We start from the raw sequence: 8917 nt of genomic DNA on the forward strand, positions 1-8917 counted from the left end.
TAGTCAAACAACACGTGTGTGTATACACACACACACAGCTTGACTTGCCACCATTACTTTGAGCTGTGATTTCTCCCCCTTGCTGCATGCATTTTGATGAATATTCTTCATCAGAGTTGCCAGAGCAAAAGTGAGATGTGAAATAAACACAGAGGCAGGTGAGATGAGGTTAACATGCAGAGTGTATGTGTGTGTGTGTGTGTGAGAGAGAGAGAGAGAGAGAGAGAGGAAGAAGGGAGAGGAAGGGGGAGAAGGTTTCATTGCCAGCATTTGTGCATGACATGTGGGTGGATATTGAAGATGTTATTAGTATCACATTTACAGGTCTTATAAAACTGCCACTGAGCTGTGTGGTTTTAATATATCTTCAGCTGATATCTGTCTCGCTGTCATATGTGTTGCACTTCCAGCAGCTGCTCAGACGATCGTTCAGCGATAGTGCAGTCATTACTCGTTGTCTCATTTCTCTGATCAGTTTAACCCATCTCCCTTTGATTTGATCTAAACTGGCCATCATTACTGTCGGTTAAAAAAAGCCTTTTGTTTCATCATACAATGTTTAGAGAAAATCCTCACGCTCAGTATCCAAGAGTTTAGAACTAATTATAATCATGGTTTGTGAGTTTTTATTTTTTATTTATCTTTTTTTTACTTTTTATATTCTTTATATCTCATTTGAGATGAGGTGTTTTCCCAATCTGCCACACAAGTTCTTCCCCAAAATGTACAACTGTTAACCTTCCATTTGGACCAATAAAGAAAGCCATTTTCCAGCATGTTAATTTGCAGTATAGCCAGGAATTTGATCTCCATTTAAATCCGGGAGTTGTCGAGAACAAGAAAATCCAGCCTGGAAAATGATCCACATGAAGCAGCTCTTCCTGAAGCAGCCAGAAAAAAAAAAAAAAAAAATCTTTGGAGGTCTTTGTAGGAAACAGCCTCCACCAAATGTGCAAGAAAAACACAAGTTTGGTGAAGGGAGAGAAAACGTGAAGATACATAAAGACAGACAAACAGATATGAGCTGTTGATTAAAGCTGATGGAAAATAAGCTTAATGCACATGCTGTCTCACTACAATGCTTTACACGTGCCAGTGTGACACAAAATCATGTTCACGAACCATCCAGGAATTCTCATTACCAAATTGGCTACTTAAGATGCAGACTATTGATGAATAATCAACAGGTTAATCATGGAAAACAAAATAATATTTGTAAAAGCTTAAAAATTATTGTCATGCCAACCAGCCCACTACATGTCATTCTGCTGAATGAACTCTGAACATTCAGCACCACATTTTTAACTCTTTTTGGCCTGGTATCAGGCTGACTGAGCTGAATGGGACTTTGAACTGTGGTGCTCACAAAGCAGAGTGAATTTCTCTATAAAGCTCTCCCACTAAAATCTGTTTGAATGGTACATCATTGCAGAATGCATGGCTTTTTTTTAATGCAGCAATGTTTTGATCGCTGTCCATGGTGATGAATCTGGGACCTCCTGATCATTCTTCACCAAGCATTGTCTCACATTAGCTCAATTTAATGCAGTCACCATTTCCAGAGGTGAAGTACTGGATAGCACAAGGTGGTATCCATTAAATGTAACCAATGTTGGTGAACATTTAATGTTTTATCTTTTTATTATTGCCACTGAATTTAATCTGGATACAACTGCAGGATTTTAAAACACTGTTCTTCAAAGCTTATTGGTCAAAATTGAAACTTTTGGTTAAAAAAATCATTTTGAGGTTGCACAATTATGCTTGGACACTGTCTCTGCCAAACCTTTGTTTGTTTGGTCTCCAACCAGCAGAAATTAAAAAGGTGCCTTTTATGAAAATCCAAATAAGCCACCATCCATGGTATGCTCATCACACCTCAAACCAGCCCTGCCGCCTCCATTAGTCACAACCACACCCCCAAAAAAGAAGCAAAACAACAATCTTTTCTGCATTGAAATAAAAGAACGGATAAGATCTGTTCACAAAAATACAGCACAGATTTCTCCAAAGTAAAGTCACTAATCCTGTCATATGGATCTGCTGTAATGTTTTGTTTTTTCCCAAAGAGTTTCTTTGGAAAAATCCATGGCAGAACTACTAGGTTGAAGATCATACTTGTGGATGCGTTTGACCTGTTAATCCAGATCTGAAATGCTGCCAAGATCCAAAGGCACAATCACTGCTCATGAATCAATCCTCCTGCGTGGCCTTTATCAATTCACACACGGACTGCTGGCAAGAGTTTAAGCTCAGCGGTGGAATATGATGATTAATCTGGGAAGTAGTTCAGCTTAACACAGATGGCAATTTAAGAAACAAAATAATATTTTTTTTCTGCTTGTGTGTTTGCACCATTCCATTGTTTAAAATTAGTTTAAATTCAGGTGCGTGCAGCAAGAGCGCACATACTGCATGCTCAACAGATGGGTAGAGGAGACAGACCGAGGGAAAGAATGCTTGGAGGCTACTTTGCACTCCTGTTGTCGCGTCCCTGGCTGTCATTCCCGTTCAGCGTCACGAGAGCCACCTGCTCGCCTCCAAAGGCAAGCGTCTGGGGAAACCGTTTTTTCCTCCCACTCCACGAAGCCTCACATGCTTATCGTCTTACTTTAAATACCGCGAAAAAGAGTGGGGAGAGGTAGAAGGAATAGGAGGCGGCACTGCGGCAGACGCGCGGCACAGTCAGAGGCGCTACAAGTAAAATCACCCCCACAAATCAATCGGACTTCAACGCGTGATCAGGTAGTTTTCAAAGGGCTTTTATGTTGCACGATGGGATGCCAGTACGGATGTTAGTCGAGGAGCTCCCCTCCCTCCTTTTCAGTGCCCAGTGCACGCTCTTCGATACATCCTGGCTCTTTAACATTCAACTGGAGAACGCACCCACTCACTCAGGCGCACAGTGCGCTAGGAAAATCGGCATCGGCCCCCTCTAACCTAAAGCTATAATCAGGCCACGGAGGAGACATCCTCCTGCCAAGAATCATTTCCAGCTATTAAGAGAAGGGGGTCTGTTAAAGAAGCATCCACGCGGGTAGAAGAGCTCAGTTTATCAGTGCTATTCAAAACTCAAAATGGCATCTTGGAACCCCCCCCCCCAACACACACACACACACACACACCTTCAAACGTGCAAATTGATGGTTTTTCTTTTCGTGTGTCTCACTGTGTGTGTGTGTGTGTGTGTGTTTGGGAGGTGGGGACATAAGCATGTGAGTTCGTCTAGAAGCGCAACCCAGTGTGGAAGGTGGAAATAAAAGTGTCTGTGCAAAGCTGCGCGCGCACGCGTAAGAGCCGTGTCAGTGTGTGCGTGAGTACGTGCACGTGTGGGTGCGCGCTCGTGTTTCTTTTGACCACTGCGCAAAGTTACAGGTCTGCCAGTGGCTTTATAGGCGATCATACAGCACTGTGTGATTCGCGCTGAGGATCTCCAGGATTCTGCTGCCCACCTGTGCTCTATAGGTGGCTCATAATGGAACTGCTGAGATTTGCGTGGGAATTTTTTATTTATTTATTTCCTGGTGACCACTACTTTCTTTCAAGCTCACAGATCACGCAAATCTCATGGATAAAAACTCGCCGAAATGGCTCGGTCTTGCCAAAGTATTCACCCATACAGGCGGTGATAACTGTCCTGCTGCATGAGCTTTGTGCATCAGTTATAAAAATAAAAAATAAAACAAATAAAGGACAGTGGTTCTGACTATGGACGTCAAGAATAGTGTAAATAAACACATATGCAAAACAGACAGCCCTGCAAGTAGAAAAGACGTTGAGTTGTGCTGATTGAACACGTTACCTGATCGCTGTCAACAGTAGTTATTTGAGGCGACGGCTATTCCCCGATCTGTTCCGTGGATACAAATTAAGTTTCCCATCCATGGCACGTCTCAGATGGAGAAGGAGACTATCATTCATTCATTCACGCTAGCTGCTGCGCGAAACCTTCTCCCCTACAAATGTTCTCCGCGAGGCATCCCACTTCTGCGAGTCCGAAACGGACCAGAACAAGAATGAGTGTAGAGAAAATAATCATTTAAATAAACTGAAACAGGGAAGAAAAGCTAAGGGCATGAAATAATAAAGTAGGCACAGATCAAACGAAAGAACAGAAGAGTGGAAGGGGAAAAGAAAAAAAAAAGATGTAATGAAAAAAAAAACAATAAAAAGAACTGAAAACAAAGGTTGTTGCTTCTTGTGTATGTCCAGTTTTGTTAAAAAAAAAAGAAAAGAAAAAAAAAAACACATAAATCCACGTCATATAATCTCCATGGTTTGGTGCATAGAAGCACGCTGTATATTCCAAAGCGCTGGGAGGACGCGCTCACAGTAAGCAGCGCCGCAGCAGCAGCAGGGACAGAGTAGAAGAACAGCTTCTTTTTCTAATAACGCCCGGTACTCCAAGTCCAAGAAAGCTCTTCATTTGAAGCAAGGGCTGAAACACAGAGCGCGACTGTAATGGAGTGAAAACAGAAGAAATAAAAAAGAGAGGCAAATCTCACTCCGTTCTCTGCCCCTTTTCTTCCCCCTTTCACAGGGTGAGATGTGTGTGCGTGTGTGTGTGCGTGTGCGTGTGTATGTGTGGCTTTTGCCTGCTTTGGCATTCGGAATAGGGATCCACAGGCAGCGACTTGCAGTCGGGAATCTGGCTCCACTGCAGTCGCTTCACAAGCGGAGGACAGAGATGCGCGCACTCGCAGCCCTCTGCCGGGGATCCGTCAGGCGCGTTCACATCGGAACCCCCGCCCCTCCCCTCCCCGACAACCCCAATCCCTCCCTCCTGCTCTTTCTACTTCTACTGACGTCAGCCCGCGCAGTTTCCAAATACAGCAAGAGCAAAGACGCATAACTTGCACAGTCCTGAAAGCATCATTCTGCATATTTGAATGCTCAGAATTATCTGATATTGATTAGGCTACATAAAGCGGCAACATTTCCCACTCCATCAGGTTCAAATCTCAAGGGGTGCATGGGATACAACATAGCAACTCTCAATTTTTAATAACTGCTGGGAAAGAAAAATTACAATAAAATATATCTGAATAGTAAAAGAGTATTTCTTACGCCTTTTCTGGACTCTCAATGCCCCCAAAGTTACAACCTATTAAAAACATCAAATTATCATAGATTCACGTTTTCACGACTTCTGTATGGGATTTTATACAGCACTTATTTCATAGCATTCCCCAGACAGAAGATGATCTGATTAGACTTTAGGGCGCGTTGCTGCATATATTTGCATAAAGAAATAGTGACGGTACATTAGTCAACTCAAGTGCTTCTTCTGACGGCTGGGCAATGAAGGAGGGGCTACAGCACTGCAGCTCTACAAGAGCTGACAGATTGCTGAGCATCCATCCAGCCGTCATCACTTCCCTCTGTCTTCTGCAACTAGTCGTGCATTCTGAGTCATGTTTAACTTATTAGTTTAACTTTGATTGCAATGAAATTTGATCTAATTGCACAAGCTGAAGTTGTTTTATTAGTCAACATGTTGGTGCTTCACAGAGAGACGGAAGAGCATAGCATGAAAAACAAGTGTTTATGTCTAAAGAAAAAAGTGGACTATTTTACTTTAACAGCTCACATTTGAAAATTGCTCACTATAGGCTCGTTGCACACAGCTGCAGATGATACGGGGAAAAACAGAAGCTATCACAAGTTTGTGCCTGGCAACATGTCAAAGCCTGGAAAGCTACAGGTATTGCAAGTCCATAATTTTACTTTATAAAAATGAAGCTGCATTTTCCTCTATTACTTCAAAGTTTGTGATGTAGCAGGCTGTTTAATTTCCTTCGTGTCTACACATTTCTTTGAAAATTTTCTATGACTTTTTTAATGGTACAAGGCTAAAGGGGCTGAAGTAATTCATTGAACTGAGATGCTTTTCAGGTCTAGTTTTCATTTACTAAATGATGAATTTGTAGTTAATATTGCAGAATGAAAATTAAAACACACCCATTGATATACCAGGGGAGAATTATGCTTTTTGTTGCATACATTTACTAAAAGATAACAAGTTTTTTTTTTGTTTATTTTTTTTGTTTGTTTTTTGTATACCATTGTCTAATGATTTGTCAGTGTCAACCTTTCCTCCTCTTTATCACATATGAACAACTTTTGATGACACATTAGCCATTTCCAAGAAAGGATTCTGCTGAGAATCAAATTTGTGGGCTCTAAAATTGGACCAACTGAGAGCACAAAGCAGATCAAAAAGCACACAGCCTGTTCTGATTTATTAGCATTAAAAGACACTCTTGCAACCAGTTCTGCAGCTGCATATACTGATGAAAAATTCCTCACCTTTAATTCACTTACTGACCGATAGGAATCTCCCTTCATGATTTATAATTTCTCATGAATAATTGAAAAAGGGATTCTGATAAGGTTAACTGCTCTAATGGAAGCCACAAAACAGATAATGTGCAGACTTTCATCTCCTCTACATACCAAATGTCCAGGATGGTATGCATACATCAGTCAACCCTACCATTCTGGTAAGACAGCAGCTTAGAATAATAACTTCTGTGAATAGGGAAATTTTTCAAAGACTATTACAGCTGGTTTTGCATCAACAGTCTTAGAGATGGAATAAATATGGACTATAAATGTTTATTCTGTGTTAAACAATGAGGTTTTGTTTGAAGGAGCTTAAAACAGCACTTACTTAAGACTACAGTGCTGCATATATTCCCTCTCAGTTTACTATTTTCATCATCAATTTTCTTATTTGTATTTCTTTAAGAAATACTAAATACACTAATCTTTTTAATTCATTTATTTGATTATCTATTTTAAATATTACTCATATTTTACTGAATTTCACTCCTGGAATCCGTTGTGTTCAACCACTGTTTAACTTTATAATATCACTGTCATATTAGAGAGGTTTCATTGGGTTCAGAACCATTGTTGTCGGCCAAAACAACCCAATGACACACTGATTTTTAGAAATATCAAGTTATAAAAACGAATGCCTCGTCATCCTTCATTGAAAATACCCACTAATGGCCGTGTTGCTGGAAATAAAAAGTGAAAGGAAATGCTGAAACAGTCACACAATGAAGGCTGGGTGGTGGGAAGAATGGCTAAGATTGCAATAGAGTTTGCAATTTCAGCACCATGGAGAGGTCATTGAAGTTTTAAGATCATGCTTTTAGTAACACGCAGTTTCACATTGTAGAAAAAGAGCTCTGAGTGGCCTCACACACAAGCACCTGGGAAGGTTTCAGCACCATGGAGAGCTCTAACACTGTTTTGGAAAGGCTTTACAGGCGAGTTAGAGCTTACTCATTGAGCATACAGTACATTTGGCACAGACGTCACATGAATCAGTATCCTGGAGAGTTATTCTTACTTTAACCAGATACTGAGAATTTACTTAACTCTAAACACAACTCACAGCATTTACTAAATTTAATGTGTTTTGCACAAATTTTGCTTTCACAGTGTGGAATCTTTGTAAAGTATTTTATGAGTCAAAGGACTAGCTAAATCTCAAATATTTAACATTTTTCAGCTATAAAAAAATCAAAATCATTAAATCATATTTCAAAGAAAGAAATGCTAAGGGAACTCATTATTTCAACTAAAGGAATACATGATTGTCACTCTTTGGTTTTCTTGTATCAGATTTATATTTTATACCTTCTATTATTTACCGAGTTTCTCATCAGAAATGTATATTTCAAGACCCAGAGTGGACCACCATTGCTGGTGGCCGTGCTTTTATAAACAGCTGGGTCACAGTTTGCAATGTCTATGGTGTATTATGTGTATTTAGACAATGCACATATCATCTCAAGCCAATGGAAGTTCTTGACCTAATTAGATGACATCTGCAATGGCTCTCTCTCTCTCTCTCTCTCTCTCTCTCTCTCTCTCTCTCTCTCTCTATATATATATATATATATATATATATATATATGTATATATATATATATATATATATATATACATACCATGGTCTGGGTGAATACTCGATTCTGACTGGCTGGAAGGTGTCCATTAAAAACTGATAATGGTCACCTATGAAAGAAGTCAAATAGACTTATTGTTATAAATTTTTGCACTGACTAAACCGTAGTTGGTAACCGTGGTAACAGACACGTAGAGCATAGTTATTTCACCGTTTATTCATCACAATGGCAAGGCAGTAGATGAAACGTGAGTGAATTTATAGTTTTCTTTAACCTATTTGGTGAACTTGTTTTTGAAGACTGGGATGAAGCAGAAGAGAAAGAGAGAAGAAAATATGAAAAGAAGGAGATGCGACACAAGGAGGTGACACCGGAGGAATTGTAACAATTTAGAGGATGACAAGGACGAGCTAAACACAAAGAAAACCACGAAATGAGCAGTTAAAATATTAAGAGACTTCCTGGCTCAGAGAAACATGGACATGGAAAAAGTTTCTTCTCTATAAAAAGAAAATGGCAGCAAAGCTAAGGTTTTCAAAATTGAATGTGAACAAAACTCAAGAACAATTTCAACCGATGAAACTAAAGTGGAGACATTTGACTTTTACAAGTACTGGAGGTGCATTATGGTCAAAATGAACAAAATATAAGCTCATGTCTAATAAGCATGGTGGTGGAGGTATGACGCTTTGGGTTGGATTTGAAGCCAAAGGATAGAGCCACTTTTGCAGATACTGAGTCACTCGTTTGTTGTTTTATTTTTTCTCTATACTCATTGTTTGAAACAGAGAGGAAAGAGGTAAGAACAATCCAAAACTTAGGCTATGTCCACATGGAACCAAAGCCAGTTCAGGTGTGAAAATGGTGGCGAAAACTAGGAGAAAGACATGACACCGCTGTAGAACATACTACAAGGCTGTGGGGGGTGCTAAGGAGTAACACTCCAAAGCTAGAGCAAAACAACACATGTGCAGATAAAGGCTCATTGCGTG

General features: G+C 40.0%; 1 protein-coding gene across 13 annotated transcripts in view; it reads right to left on the bottom strand.

Moving 5' to 3' along the window:
- adgrb2 (adhesion G protein-coupled receptor B2) overlaps positions 1-4638 on the bottom strand; it is a 250905-nt gene extending 246267 nt beyond the window's left edge. For all 13 annotated transcript variants that reach the window (XM_042012224.1, XM_042012232.1, XM_042012229.1 and 10 more), the window contains exon 1: positions 3803-4638. The gene's annotated coding sequence lies outside the window, so the exon portion shown is untranslated. The remainder of the gene's footprint in view (positions 1-3802) is intronic.
- Positions 4639-8917: the final 4279 nt, after the last annotated feature.

This window comes from Melanotaenia boesemani, chromosome 17 (genome assembly GCF_017639745.1).
Source record: "Melanotaenia boesemani isolate fMelBoe1 chromosome 17, fMelBoe1.pri, whole genome shotgun sequence".
In the NCBI taxonomy this organism is placed as follows: Eukaryota; Metazoa; Chordata; class Actinopteri; order Atheriniformes; family Melanotaeniidae; genus Melanotaenia; species Melanotaenia boesemani.